Source organism: Amblyraja radiata, chromosome 30 (genome assembly GCF_010909765.2).
Source record: "Amblyraja radiata isolate CabotCenter1 chromosome 30, sAmbRad1.1.pri, whole genome shotgun sequence".
Taxonomy (NCBI): Eukaryota; Metazoa; Chordata; class Chondrichthyes; order Rajiformes; family Rajidae; genus Amblyraja; species Amblyraja radiata.
In genome coordinates, this window is record NC_045985.1 from 10,957,273 (window position 1) to 10,969,572 (window position 12,300).

A 12,300-nucleotide genomic window follows, 5' to 3' on the forward strand; every position below is an offset into this window, starting at 1 on the left:
GCCGGACGCGGTTAACGCGTTAAAATGAACGGATCGACAGACAGACAGACAGCTCTGATTTAAGTTGCTGTTTATTTCACTCTTCCCACATTTACATTTTTTTTACACACCCGGAGCGGAACCGGAGCAGATTCTCAGCCAGTTTCCATCCCGAGTCTCGAAGAAAGAATAAAGTTTCTCCGTGAATTTATTCCCAGTGAAGGTGTGGAGATGGGACTTGGTGTCCGCGTCGTAAAATGAAACTGTCCCGGACTCGTAACTGAGATAAACTCCCAGCCTCCCGGGGATGGGACGGGCGGGGAGACAGGATCGAGGGGAGGTGAATGCATTAAACACGTCATCCCACCGCCTGATGCTCCAGACTCCAGGGTCAGTGTGACCGGTCTCTTCCTCTCCACAGACTCTGCGGCGACTCCCAAACTCCAGCGCTGACTCCCCGCCACCTCCACCTCCCAGTAATGTCTCCCCGATGTGAATCCCTCCGATCCCAGCACACACGTACTGTATGTAAACCTCTTCCCGGAGTCAGGGAGACTCCTCTCGGTCCCGGTCCGTCTCACCCTCTTCCGATCCTCAGACACCTCGAGCAGCGCATGCGCTGTTTCCACATCCAGGGTGACGGAGACTGGGGGGAGAAGCAGAGAATCAGAGAGTCCCCGGGGGTCGGGGGGAGACTCGGGCATCGCGGCCCCGGGACCGGGGGAGAAGCCGCTCGGCCTCAGGCACAGGCGGGCTGACAACTGAAACCGTGTCCGGGATTTAACATCCAACCACATCAGGGTGGACAATAAACATCTTTCTAAGAGATTTTATCCAGGAAAATTTCGTGAGGGGGGGGGGGGGTGGACGGGGAGAACGACTGCAGAGAGTGGGGAGGATTGCGAGATTGGGGTGGGAGATGGAGGAATGAAGCGGGCTATTCAGATATGGAGGCAGATCGGAGCAAGAGGATATTGAGGTGAGTGGTAGTTTGAGGTTGTTAAAGAGGAGTTAGAGGTGTGGGGTGGAGTCACCATGATCATAGTGAATGGGAGGGGGAGACATGAGGGACCAGAGGACCTGCCCCTGTTTCTTTGAGTGGAGGGTGAGAGAGAGGGAGGGGTGGCTTGTACCATGGAAGGAAGCAGAGTTTGAATGATCGGGTGTTGGACCGTATGGGTGGATACTTGTGGTTGTAGGGTCGCTGAAAGAATGGATTCACGGGTGGATTTGATGGGTGTGTACAACCAAGAACACACTGATCTCATTGTGAACCAATATATGAGCTTCACTGAGGGACTTGACAATGTTGCACATGTAAGGCTGGTCCAGAAAGTGAAGGCAGGTGGGATCCAAGGCGAGCTGGTGAAATGGATCCACAATTGGCTTGGTGGTTGGAGCTAGAAGGTAGCGGTAGAAGGATGAGTTTTCTGCTTGGAGGTCTGTGACTGGTGGAGTGCAGCAGCAATCTGTGCTGCAGCAGGGATATCAAATCAAGAGTGCAGGTTTATCTTGAGAGCAAGGAATTTTAAAGTGGATCTGAGTTGTAAGTTTTCTTTACACTGAGGGTGGGTGATATCTGGAACATGCTACAGAGGAGGCGGTGGTGAGATCTAATCATTATATTTGAGGCACTTATCTAGGTGATGTGCAGAAGAATACCAATGTAATGTGGGCAAATCGATTAGTAAAGCTGGGAAATAGGTGAACATGGACATGACCGGCTGAAGGGCCTGATTCTGTAATGTACAACCATGGCTCTCAGCTCCAAGAGCACTGAATGACTGAGTCACCACACCACCTGTGCAGGGAATTCCAAAGGTTCCCCAGTCTCTGCGTGCAGTAATGTCTCCTTGTCTCTGTCCTAAATGGTGCAGCTCACATTCAGAGGGTTTCCGCTGGCTCCAGACCCCCTCAGACAGGGGAAACATCCTCCCTGCATCCAGCCCACTGAGCCCTGTAAGAACTTTGTGTTTCACTGAGATCTGCCCCAATACACCCAAACTCTTGAGTACACAGGCCTAGTCTACTCAATCTCACCCCGCACAGCAAACTCATTGTCCCAGGAACAATTATTGTTAATCTTTGCTGCATTTCCTCTGTCAAGTCTGTCAATTTATCGGTACACAGGAGCATAGGAACACTAGAAAACAGGAGCAGGATTAGGATCCGCTCCTCAGGCTTACCCCTCCATTCAATGTGATCATGGCTGATCTAAGCTGCCACCAATTCCTCTTCTGTGTGAGTTCCCCATAATCTTAAATATTCGATCTATCAAATATTTATTTGTAGCCAAGTTACACATATCCAATAACTCAGCGTTTCACCACCACCTTGGACACAACATTCCAGATATTCACTAGCCGATGGAATACAACATTTACCTGAAGGTCGCAGACAGAGGATGTTGGTAGAGGGTTGTTTTTCAGACTGGAGACAGAGTCCACTGTTGTTCCTTATTTATATACACGAATGGGTGTGTATGTAGGTTGCACGGTTAGTCAGTTTGCAGATGGAACTAAAATTGGTGACATTGTGGAGAGTGAAGAAGGTTATCTGAGAGTAAATGGGATCCCTGTGAACTGGGCCAATGGGCTCACGAACGGAGGTGGGATTTATTCATGTGAAGGTGAGGTGATGCACTTTGCTGAGACAAACCAGGGCAGGACATACACAGTAAATGGGGAACTTTATAGAACTGAGAGATCTCGGGCTGCAGGTACACAGTGCCATGGAAGATGCAACAGTGACAGGCAGGGTGGTGAAGCTTGTGTTTGTCACTCATGCTTTCATAGGTCAGGATATTAAATACAGCGTTTGACACAATAAGATAGTTAGTAAATTAGTGAGGGTGCAAAAGTATTTACGATAATTTAATCAGGTCTGAAGGGCTGGGTTATAAGGAGACGTTGGACAGGCAGGGACATTTGTCTTTGGAGCACATCCAGGTGTTTTTATAGATGTGTATAAGATCTATATAAGGTGCACAGATAGGGTGAATAGCCACAGTATTCCACCCAAAGCAGGAGGATGAACGTCTGACTCTGTGATGCTTCCCAGCTGATGGGTTTAGTGGTATCTCCAATTTCCCTTCAGTCCACAATACTATTAATGTTTGCATCTAGGTATTGCTTAAAGATATCAGAAACAAGAATAATGGAAAAGGTACAAGCTTTACCTTGCTTGAAGTCATCAGATGTTTCTTTGAATGCCGTGTTGAACGAAACAGGGCAATGAAACTTTTCAATCGGCAAGGCTTCATCTACCACCGACAGTGGTTTGGCTTCATCACGAACCCTGCAAATATTGAACAGCTGGTTATAAACTGAGCATTAGAAATGTTTTAAGCTGTTCCACAAAAACTTACAATGTTTCCGTCAAGACAATGTCCTACCTTCGCTTGCGACCAGCTTCCCCCTGAAATAAATAAAACACAAATGTCAATAGATTGAGATGAACCGTCCTCATCCCGACAGCGGGAATTTCACCAAATTTCTACAACCCTCTGATCATTCCCATTTCCCAACTTATCGCCACTGTCATGCAGAGAGAAAGCGGATATTGCCGCAGAGATGTAGAACGATGGGGGAAAGCACAAGGAATGTTCATGAGAATGACGTCATAACTGAGAGGATGGAACTTAATGAAAAGACTGGGCAGGTCATGGGATTTCATCTGTAGATGTTTTCAGGAATGATGAGAGGGAATTTAATATTATCGGTGGATTTAAATCTCTGGGAATGAAATAATATCTCAAATTGAAGGGGAGACCAATAATCAAATTTGAAATGTAACGTGGTCTTCAATAAATACCTAAAGGAATGCAGTCATGAGAACATGGACCTCACTTGCATTGGAGGGACTGAAGCCAACAGCAGAGATAAATTTAAATGCAAGCGGTGATAATTGCTCGGTTCTACGCTTCCCCCCAGTCTAGTTTCAGTGAAAACACTGAATCAAGCACTTGAATCAATTAATTGTATTCTACCAAAAGCACGTCACAGATCACACACTGTACCTATCCCACCGTGGGTTCGATCCCTGCGTCTATCTGTTCAAGCCCTCTAGGCCTCGCACAGACAGAGGCACTCCAGGATGGTACCTGGCCCTGAGCGCTCTTCCAGAAGATGGGCCCTGAGCCTCGTGACCAGGGACTTTTATATGCCCCGCAAACTCGAGAGGCCGAACCACACGGGGTTGTCGCTTAATCACCCAATTACAAATATCGATTAACCCCATACATAACAGGCATTTCCCTAACCCAATGATACAACAATTCAATACATTGTATTCATAACGGACTTCAAGATGAAATCAACTTGGAAACATTTACCCTGATGAACAGAACTCTCAGACAAGGCTCAACACCCCATCCAATCAACACTTAGCAGAATCAGACTCTGCAACATTATTTACAAGCTATTTACAAGGTATATGTCTGGTTTGCAGCCATCCAATCCATTCTATGCATTTAGTACCAGATTGACAGGATTTGCAAGGCTTCCCATTCTTTGCTTGCCAATTGGATCTAAGTTCCAGACTTCCTGGCATCTCTGGCAGCCTGTCCCAGAGAGCAATTCCAATTTGACCAAATCTCCCAGCAAACCCTGAAACTTAACCTCCTTTTTGAAGTCCTGGCTGGTCCAATTTAGCCAGGATTAACAGTGGGGTAAACACATTAGGGCTCATGGAATTTGGGATATTGTTACCGGGTGTGGAGAATAGATAGGAGGGATGGTGAGTGGAGCAGAAATCTTGACTGGATAGGATGGGCCAAATGGCCTGTCTATGATGTAGAATGGGATGTCATTCTATGGTGAAACAAGGTGGACAAAACAAACAGAGCAAATTCCCCCAAGGTGACCACCCACTGCTGATGGGAACCGGATATAGATGATCAATCTGATGTGTGCGCCACGTTCTAGATTTCAATGTTAATCCCCACAATGTGGTCATGGCTGATCTAGCCCAGGACTGAACTCCTCCTCTTTGCCTCATTCCCGTCAATTACAATTCCCCAAATCTCTTTTAAATGTATCCTCCTCTGGTTTAAAAATATGTCTAACATGTAAAATCTCTCAGAGTCTCTTGGTTGGAGACTCCCAGATATTCACTGTCCTCTGGTCCTTGGGATCAGATATAGAATCACCTGTCATTGTTCTAAACTCCACATAATACAAACACCTCTCTATATTCCGGCCAGACAGTCCTGAGATCCCACAGATTCAGCGGGAGGCCAATTAGTTTCTGAACAACAACAGCTGGAACAGAGGGAACATTTACTCAGTTCCGAATTACTGGTAAATGCAGCATTTATTTCTGAAATGTCACCCACCATTTTGTGACTGCACTTTCACTTCACCAAACTGTAGTGTAACCCCTCACCTTCAGAAATACCACGCTGTCTTTTTGATCCATCTGTTGCTGCAACTTTAAAAGTTCCTCCTGAATAGATTTTAAATTCTCTTGAATCTTTCCAAGATTCGTCTCCATTGTATCTAGAATCTTCTTCTCTTCCTCCCGGATATCTGCCAGTGTGCGCTGCTCTTTCTCAGTGAGAATCTGGTGCAGTTCAGCATACTGGGATGTGATCTTGGACTGAAGGGTGTGTGACTGTTCCTGTGAAATAAAAGGTGAAGATCAATATATAATGTCACTGATTGTGTTTCCTCATGACTTTGACCGTAACATTTGTCCTGGACATATTTTATTTGCTTTGCCAATTCAATTCTTAGTCTAAATGATTCTGAAATGTCGTGAGGGTAATGTTATAACCCATCAATCCTCTACCCCTAATACAATTCTCTGCTGCCTATTCTTTTTCGCGTGCCCATTAATTCCCATTCATCCGTCCACCACCCACTTTCCCAGGGATTATAACAGTCACCGATTGACCATCGAACCAGCGTGTATTGGGGACGTGGAAGGAATCCGACGCGGTCACGGGGAGAAGGCGTGAACCACACGGGCAGCACCCGAGGTCAGGATCGAACCCGCTCACCAGAACTAGGAGACAGCAACACTACTTGTGTCACTGCGCTGCCCTATTATTACACGTATCACAGGGATCAAATCTACACAAGATCAGGAAATCGAAACTTAAAAGCCTCACCAGAACTCCAGAAATCTTCTGTTTCTGTTGCTGCTCCATTCGCTGGATCCCTGATTTCTTTTTTGTAAGAGACTGGATGGAAGATTTCGCCTGATCCTGGGATTGTGATTGAAAATCAGAGAATGAAAGTGTTAGATTATAAAGATGGAATTAAACAATGATGCGATCAAAATCGGTTTGCGTTTACCTTGTAGGTTTCAACAGCTTCTTTAACCGGCATGAAGCTGTGAGACTTGTGTTCCCGCCCAGCTGCACAAATCACACAGATCAGCTTCTTGTCAGTTTCACAAAACAGCTTCAGTTCTTCCTGATGTTCCTCGCACTGAAGTTTACTTTCCTTCTCTGTCCGATTCAGGCTCAGTGTTCGAGCTTTCTCAGACAGTCTCGCCAAGGCCCGATTCACCCTGAGGGTGCGGTCTGTAAATTCCTCTCTACATTCCGGGCAGGAGATTCTCCCCTCCCTGTCCCAACTCTGTGTGATACAGGAGCGGCAGAAGTTGTGCCCGCACTCCAGTATAACCGGATCGGTGAAGAAATCCAGGCAGATGGGACAAACTATCTCCTCGGTCCAACTCTCGACCTGCTCTTTCGCAGCCATTTTAATCCTCCACGTCCTGGTTCAAAACGCATTCCCATTCGCTGAAACTGCTGACGCCCTGCAGTAATTAATTGGAGCGCCGGAGGCTGAAGTGCATGGGATCAAGAGGTGAATGGATAGGGTGAATGCACAGTCTTTTACCCGGAGTAGTGGAGTCGAGAACTAGAGGACACAGGTTTGTGGTGAGAGGTGCAAGATTTAATCGGAACCTGAGGAACAATATTTTCACACAGAAGGTCGTGGGGAAATGGAACAAGCTGCCAGAGGAGGTCAGTGAGGCTGGACAACAACGTGTGGGCGGGGTTTAGGACCCGGGGGAGCCCGGAGCTGTGGAACGATCAATGAAAGGGGCGGGGCACGGCTGAGGGGAGGCGGAGCTCAGCCCCGTCAATCACAGCCCTGACCAGAAAGCCGATGTCATTTGTAATCAGCTTCGGGTAAATTTCATTCCCTGAAACTAAAGTTTTTCCAGTTAAATGGGTGATTGGAACGTGAGTCTGACCATAAAATGCCAACAAAAAAACAGAAAGCGTTGTCGGCATTCAGCAGGTCGGGCAGTGTACAGTATCTGGAAAGGGAAGGGTTAATATTTCTGAGGTAATATGGAGAATCAGATTGAACCACTGCCTCACGGGGCCAGAGACCCGGGTTCGATCCTGACCATGTTCACTGTACGGAACGTGCACATTCTCCCGGTGACCGCGTGGGTTTCCTCCAGGTGCACCGGTTTTCTCCCACATTCAAAGGACATGCGGGTTTGTAGGGTAATTGGCCCTCGGTAAATTGCCCCAAGTATGTTGGGAGTGAACGGGAATGTGGGATAACAGAGACCAAGTGTTAATTGGTGATCGATGGTCGATGTGGGCTCGGTGGGCCGAAGGGCCTACTTCCATGCTGTATCTCTAAAGTAAAGTAAGCTCCACTCTGGTCAGAAAATCAACCTTGCACTGCCGCTCAACAGAGAAAACAAGTCGTCATCAATACTGCACAGGAACAGGCCCTTCAACACACAATGTCTAGCTTATGGAAGGACCATTCAGAAGCCTGATAACAGAGGGGAGGAGGCTGTTCCTGAGACTGGTAGTACGCGCTTTCAAGATTATGTACCTTCTGCCCGACAAGAACAGTGAGAAGAAGGAATGACCGGGGTGGGACAAGTATTTGATTATGTTGGCTGCTTTTCCATGATTAGGGATGATCTTAGAAGGGATGTAAAAAAATCATGAGAGGAACAGATTGAGTAGCCGCACAGAACCTCTTGCCCAGAGGAGGGGAATCAAGTACCAGAGGACATAGGTTTAAGGTGAGGTTGGAAAGGTTTAATAGGAACCTGAGGGGTAACTTTGTTCACACAATGGGTGGTGGGTGTATGGAATGAGCTGCTGGAGGAGGTAGATGAGGTGGGCACTATCGTAACGTTTCAGAAGCATTTAGACAGGTACATGGCTAGGACAGGTTAGAGGTATGTGGGCCAAACGCAGGCAGTGCAGGTCGGTTCAAGAATCTAATGGTTGAGGGTAAGGAGCTGAGAATGGGAGCTCTGATGAACCTGTCGGTTTTGTTGACGGCCACATAGAATCAGAACAGTTCCTTCGGGCCACATCAGACTGGAATGCCTCCTCCGTATGTGCCTCGACCACCACTCCAGCAGCGCGTTCCAGGCACCCACCACCCTGCGTAATAAAACATGCCCCGCACATCTCCTTGAAAGTTCCCCCTACTGTGTTAAAATCTATGGCGTCCCGTCATTGACTTTTCCACGCTGGGAAAATAGCCCTGAATCATTCCAAGCCGAGAGCAACCCGGCGGGGGGCAGCCGAGAACGAAGGGGGACCCGACGCGGGGGCGCCTGCTGCCTGGTGCGGCGGGGCCTGGTTCACCGCTGCGGGGAAAATATAGACTGAACTTCTCGCAACCTAGTCGGCGCCCACATTACCGACCAGGTCAGATCTGTTTTTTACCGGATTGCTGGCAAAAACAAGGCATTTCACTGATCCGAGGTACATTGAACAATGATTGTTTGAGAAAGAACTGCAGATGCTGGAAAAATCGAAGGTAGACAAAAATCCTGGAGAAACTCAGCGGGTGAGGCAGCATCTCTGGAGGGAAGGAATGGGTGAGGTTTAGGGTCGAGACCCCTTCTTCATTACAGTGCCTGGTATTGAAGTGATGTTATTGTGTCTGGTATTGAAGTGATGTTATCACCCTTCTCCAGACTGGTGTGGGGGAGGGGGCGGGAAGAAGAAAGGAGGAGGCGGAGACAGTGGGATGTGAGAGAGCTGGGAGACAGCAAGGACTACCTGAAATTGGAGAAGTCAATGTTCATACCGCTGGGGTGCAAACTACGCAAGTGAAATATGAGGTGCTGCTCCTCCAATTTGCGGTGGGACTCACTCTGGCCATGGAGGAGGCGAGGTCTGTATTTTACCGGATTGCATGCAAAAGTAAATAATCCCAGTCACGAGGTACACGTGACAATAGAGTATAATTGAATCATTAAATTCAAGTTTACACATGAGATTATTAAATAAAAATCGAGCGTATAAGAAGGAACTGCAGATAGACACAAAAAGCTGGAGTAACTCAGCGGGACAAGCATAATCTCTGGAGAGATGGAATGGGTGACGTTTCGGGACTAGACACCTTCTTCATTGCAGTGTCTGGTATTGAAGTGATGTTATTGTGCAGAGCAAAGATCTTAGAGCTCCGCTATAAGATCTTTGGTGCAGAGTCTGAGACCAAGCGTAGGCTTGGCGATAGTTTCGCCTCTGGCTGTCTCCTCCTCCTTTTTCCTTTATTCTCCCCGCCCCCCCCCCACCAGTCTGAGGAATTGTTTCAGCCTGAAATGTTACCCATTTCCTTCGCTGCATAGATGCTGCTGCATCCGCTGAGTTTCTCCAGCATTTTTGTGTACAGACAAATTACAACCTTTGCACGCGTTTTAACGTTTTTCCACGAGTACTCTCTGGAACGATAGGTGATGAATGTACAGAAGTCAAAGTCGCCGCATGAATAAATAACACTATTAAAAGTACAGATACTGACCATGTGTGAATGAATAGCTTGCACGGTTGTTTGTTTGTTTTGTCTGTCTCTGGGTCTATAACTCAGCGGGACAGGACAGGCATGGAAATAGCCAACGGAGAGGTTGAGAAGGAGTTTCTTCCCAGAGGCCATTCGGACTGTAAACTCCTATCTCACCAGGGACTAACTTTACTGAACGTTTTTCCTTCCAATATTTAATATGTAAAAGAATATGTGTGTGTTTATGATTGTGTTTATAGTTTGTTTGGTTGTTTGTCTTTTTGCACAAAGTCCGCGAGCATTGCCACTTTTCATTTCACTGCACATCTCGTATGTGTATGTGACGAATACACTTGACTTGACATCCCTGGAGAGAAGGGATGGCGCGGGCCAATCACGCGGTCAGCGGGCTATCCCGGTCTGGGCCGACCAATCACGCGACAGTAGGCGGGCCATCATGATCTCAGCCGGCCAATCACGCATCCGGGAGCGGATCATAGTGATCTCAGCCGACCAATCACGCTTAAGGGGGCGGGCCATCCAGATCTGGGCCGACCAATCACGCGTCAGAGGGCGGGCCGGTGATGTCAGAGAGAACAAAGGATTTTGTGAATGGAGCTTTAACTGGAGCGCGCTCACGAGTGACGGCAGGTTAACGAGGCCGTGTTTACGAGGCCTGTCCCACCAGTATGCGACTGACTCCATGCGGTGGGGGCCGGAGAATAACGGAAAAAGGAGGAGGAGACAGCCAGAGGGCTGAAGGAGAGGTAGGAAGGGGAGGAGACAGCAAGGGCTAACAAAATTGGGAGAATTCAATGTGCATGCCCCCATCAAGCAAAGTTACAAATTTTTGAGATTTAAAAAATCAAATCTGCAATTTATCCCATCAGATAAAGCATAAAAAGAAGTTTAATTTGTCACCTAATTCACTTTCATATCTTCAGTATTAAAAAAAAGTCATAGAAACATAGACATAGAAAATAGGTGCAGGAGTAGGCCATTCGGCCCTTCGAGCCTGCACCGCCATTCGATATGATCATGGCTGATCATCCAACTCAGTATCCCATCCCTGCCTTCTCTCCATACCCCCTGATCCCTTTAGCCACAAGGGCCATATCTTAAATATAGCCAATGAACTGGCCTCAACTACCTTCTGTGGCAGGGAATTCTACAGATTCACCACTCTCTGCGTAAAAAATGATTTTCTCATCTCGGTCCTAAAAGACTTCCCTCTTATCCTTAAACTGTGACCCCTAGTTCTGGACTTCCCCAACATCGGGAATAATCTTCCTGCATCTAACCTGTCCAACCCCTTAAGAATTTTGTAACTTTCTATAAGAATATGTGGCCATTTTCATACTCGGAAATTAGCATCTTGTTCCCTATTGCTTTTCCATTGACTTAACACAAAAGCTGTGATCGAGGACAGTCAAATGGCCATAACTTTCTTAAAAATTAAGAGAACTAAAATAAATTTTCAGTTATTATAGATTGAAGCATTCTGAAACAAATATGAAACCATCTTACTTAGATGACTTGAAATTAAAGCATATAATTAGTTAGTTACCTAATTGTAGCTAATTACAAAATTCAATTACCAGATCTAAACATCTATCAATTTCTTAAGAATAGATTAACATTTTTAGTTACGGAGGGTGCGGTCTTTGCGGAAGGCAGACATAAATAATATAAATAATAAAAAATGTTTTGTTTATAGGGACAGTGCATATTAATTAACATTTGCATGTAAATATGCGAGATTGTAGCCAATCAGTAGCTAATTTCCGTTTCTAGTCCCAGGCAAAGGTAGGTGAAGTGTCTTGCCTAAGGACACAACGACAGTACACACTCCAAGCAGGATTCGAACCGGCCACCTTCAAGTTGCCAGCCGAACACTTAGCCCATTGTGCCATCTGTCGTCCATGTGGGGAGATGGGAAGATGGGGCCAGTGGTGGGGTCACGTTGGAGGTGGTGAAACTGACGGAGTAGTAGACTGTCACGCTGGTGAGTGCCCTGCCAGCCCTCTGCTGTTTTTCACAGTCCTACGAGCGCTGCGGTCCTCACTCTGGTCCTCGACGCCGGCAGCCTAGCTTGGGCCCGGTGCCCGATGGGGAGGCTTGTGCTCCATGACCGGTAGCTGCTGCCTATACCCCCCTCCCCCTCCCTCCCTACCCCCTCCCCGAGGCAGAGAAATCGAGAGAGAGGGGGGGGGGGGGGGGGGGGGGGGGTGGATGCCTTGTGCCTATCAAACCTTCAACTCCCCCCAGTTAGGCAATTAAGGGACTATTTGGGGAGTCTGGTAGGACCAAGGCAATGGGTGATTTTGTATTTCCAAGGCTGTAATTGACCATCTAAACCTGGTTTTAACTGGTATCTTTAATATCTAGGCTAGCCTAGATGGGCCCAAGGGTCCATTTAGGGTGTCTGGTAGACCCAAGGCAGCAGATAATTGTTCATTTATAGGTCACAGGTCAGCAGATAGGGTCATTTTATATCCCCCCCCCCCACCCCACCCATGGTGTGATAGATCATTTAAACTTGGTTTTAGCCTAAGGGTTTTAGCCCGAAACGTTGCCAATTTCCTTC

At 47.2% G+C, this 12,300-nt stretch overlaps 1 long non-coding RNA gene across 1 annotated transcript; it reads right to left on the reverse strand.

The window, feature by feature from the left end:
• Positions 1–700: 700 nt before the first annotated feature.
• LOC116989887 lies at positions 701–11,839 on the reverse strand. The gene is made up of 3 exons (XR_004416364.1): positions 11,753–11,839; positions 1,909–1,911; positions 701–711 (listed from the first exon to the last, which is right to left on the reverse strand). It is a non-coding gene; the product is annotated as an uncharacterized LOC116989887 (long non-coding RNA).
• Positions 11,840–12,300: the final 461 nt, after the last annotated feature.